This window comes from Hypomesus nipponensis, chromosome 12 (assembly GCF_054491055.1).
Source record: "Hypomesus nipponensis isolate SF chromosome 12, ASM5449105v1, whole genome shotgun sequence".
Taxonomy (NCBI): Eukaryota; Metazoa; Chordata; class Actinopteri; order Osmeriformes; family Osmeridae; genus Hypomesus; species Hypomesus nipponensis.
Window position 1 is genome coordinate 17,665,001 of NC_140372.1, and position 2,500 is coordinate 17,667,500.

Below are 2,500 nucleotides of genomic sequence, written 5' to 3' on the forward strand. Positions count from 1 at the left end.
AACTTATTCCGTACGGCCATACCAGCCTGGCAACGCCCGATCTCGTCTGATCTCGGAAGCTAAGCAGGGTCGGGCCTGGTTAGTACTTGGATGGGAGACCGCCTGAAAATACCAGGTGCTGTATGCTCTTTTGCTCATTCACTTAGAAACTGAAATCTTGCAATATGCACAAGTAGTCCTTCATGAAAGGGGCTGGAAGCTGTTTTCATTTTGACACGAGAGAGAGAGAGAGAGAGACCACCTTGCATTGTCAATTGCTAAATCTGTATATGGATAAGTAGCCTATGGTTGTCAACTTATTTCGTACGGCCATACCAGCTTGGCAACGCCCGATCTCGTCTGATCTCGGAAGCTAAGCAGGGTCGGGCCTGGTTAGTACTTGGATGGGAGACCGCCTGGGAATACCAGGTGCTGTATGCTCTTTTGCTCATTCACTTAGAAACTGAAATCTTGCAATATGCACAAGTAGTCCTTCATGAAAGGGGCTGGAAGCTGTTTTCATTTTGACACGAGAGAGAGAGAGAGAGAGAGAGAGAGACTACCTTGCATTGTCAATTGCTAAATCTGTATATGGATAAGTAGCCTATGGTTGTCAACTTATTTCGTACGGCCATACCAGCCTGGCAACGCCCGATCTCGTCTGATCTCGGAAGCTAAGCAGGGTCGGGCCTGGTTAGTACTTGGATGGGAGACCGCCTGGGAATCCCAGGTGCTGTATGCTCTTTTGCTCATTCACTTAGAAACTGACATCTTGCAATATGCACAAGTAGTCCTTCATGAAAGGGGCTGGAAGCTGTTTTCATTTTGACACGAGAGATAGAGAGAGAGAGACTACCTTGCATTGTCAATTGCTAAATCTGTATATGGATAAGTAGCCTATGGTTGTCAACTTATTTCGTACGGCCATACCAGCCTGGCAACGCCCGATCTCGTCTGATCTCGGAAGCTAAGCAGGGTCGGGCCTGGTTAGTACTTGGATGGGAGACCGCCTGGGAATACCAGGTGCTGTATGCTCTTTTGCTCATTCACTTAGAAACTGACATCTTGCAATATGCACAAGTAGTCCTTCATGAAAGGGGCTGGAAGCTGTTTTCATTTTGACACGAGAGATAGAGAGAGAGAGACTACCTTGCATTGTCAATTGCTAAATCTGTATATGGATAAGTAGCCTATGGTTGTCAACTTATTTCGTAAGGCCATACCAGCCTGGCAACGCCCGATCTCGTCTGATCTCGGAAGCTAAGCAGGGTCGGGCCTGGTTAGTACTTGGATGGGAGACCGCCTGGGAATACCAGGTGCTGTATGCTCTTTTGCTCATTCACTTAGAAACTGACATCTTGCAATATGCACAAGTAGTCCTTCATGAAAGGGGCTGGAAACTGTTTTCATTTTGACACGAGAGAGAGAGAGAGAGAGAGAGAGAGACCACCTTGCATTGTCAATTGCTAAATCTGTATATGGATAAGTAGCCTATGGTTGTCAACTTATTTCGTACGGCCATACCAGCCTGGCAACGCCCGATCTCGTCTGATCTCGGAAGCTAAGCAGGGTCAGGCCTGGTTAGTACTTGGATGGGAGACCGCCTGGGAATACCAGGTGCTGTATGCTCATTCACTTAGAAACTGAAATCTTGCAATATGCACAAGTAGTCCTTCATGAAAGGGGCTGGAAGCTGTTTTCATTTTGACACGAGAGAGAGAGAGAGAGAGAGAGACTACCTTGCATTGTCAATTGCTAAATCTGTATATGGATAAGTAGCCTATGGTTGTCAACTTATTTCGTACGGCCATACCAGCCTGGCAACGCCCAATCTCGTCTGATCTCGGAAGCTAAGCAGGGTCGGGCCTGGTTAGTACTTGGATGGGAGACCGCCTGGGAATACCAGGTGCTGTATGCTCTTTTGCTCATTCACTTAGAAACTGAAATCTTGCAATATGCACAAGTAGTCCTTCATGAAAGGGGCTGGAAGCTGTTTTCATTTTGACACGAGAGAGAGAGAGAGAGAGACCACCTTGCATTGTCAATTGCTAAATCTGTATATGGATAAGTAGCCTATGGTTGTCAACTTATTTCGTACGGCCATACCAGCCTGGCAACGCCCGATCTCGTCTGATCTCGGAAGCTAAGCAGGGTCGGGCCTGGTTAGTACTTGGATGGGAGACCGCCTGGGAATACCAGGTGCTGTATGCTCATTCACTTAGAAACTGAAATCTTGCAATATGCACAAGTAGTCCTTCATGAAAGGGGCTGGAAGCTGTTTTCATTTTGACACGAGAGGGAGAGAGAGAGACCACCTTGCATTGTCAATTGCTAAATCTGTATATGGATAAGTAGCCTATGGTTGTCAACTTATTTCGTACGGCCATACCAGCCTGGCAACGCCCGATCTCGTCTGATCTCGGAAGCTAAGCAGGGTTGGGCCTGGTTAGTACTTGGATGGGAGACCGCCTGGGAATACCAGGTGCTGTATGCTCTTTTGCTCATTCACTTAGAAACTGAA

At 47.2% G+C, this 2,500-nt stretch overlaps 6 non-coding genes and 3 pseudogenes across 6 annotated transcripts; all 9 read left to right on the forward strand.

Annotated features, from left to right (window-relative positions):
• Positions 1–8: 8 nt before the first annotated feature.
• Positions 9–127, forward strand: LOC146267360 (5S ribosomal RNA; annotated as a pseudogene).
• Positions 128–301: 174 nt separating this feature from the next.
• Positions 302–420, forward strand: LOC146267361 (5S ribosomal RNA). The gene has a single exon (XR_014728303.1). It is a non-coding gene; the product is annotated as a 5S ribosomal RNA (ribosomal RNA).
• A 182-nt stretch (positions 421–602) lies between these two features.
• Positions 603–721, forward strand: LOC146267362 (5S ribosomal RNA). Its single transcript, XR_014728029.1, has one exon. It is a non-coding gene; the product is annotated as a 5S ribosomal RNA (ribosomal RNA).
• A 174-nt stretch (positions 722–895) lies between these two features.
• Positions 896–1,014, forward strand: LOC146267363 (5S ribosomal RNA). The gene has a single exon (XR_014727407.1). It is a non-coding gene; the product is annotated as a 5S ribosomal RNA (ribosomal RNA).
• Positions 1,015–1,188: 174 nt separating this feature from the next.
• Positions 1,189–1,307, forward strand: LOC146267364 (5S ribosomal RNA; annotated as a pseudogene).
• A 182-nt stretch (positions 1,308–1,489) lies between these two features.
• On the forward strand, positions 1,490–1,608 carry LOC146267365 (5S ribosomal RNA). The gene has a single exon (XR_014729158.1). It is a non-coding gene; the product is annotated as a 5S ribosomal RNA (ribosomal RNA).
• Positions 1,609–1,778: 170 nt separating this feature from the next.
• On the forward strand, positions 1,779–1,897 carry LOC146267366 (5S ribosomal RNA; annotated as a pseudogene).
• A 174-nt stretch (positions 1,898–2,071) lies between these two features.
• LOC146267367 (5S ribosomal RNA) lies at positions 2,072–2,190 on the forward strand. The gene has a single exon (XR_014727408.1). It is a non-coding gene; the product is annotated as a 5S ribosomal RNA (ribosomal RNA).
• A 164-nt stretch (positions 2,191–2,354) lies between these two features.
• On the forward strand, positions 2,355–2,473 carry LOC146267368 (5S ribosomal RNA). The gene has a single exon (XR_014727283.1). It is a non-coding gene; the product is annotated as a 5S ribosomal RNA (ribosomal RNA).
• The last annotated feature ends 27 nt before the right edge of the window (positions 2,474–2,500 follow it).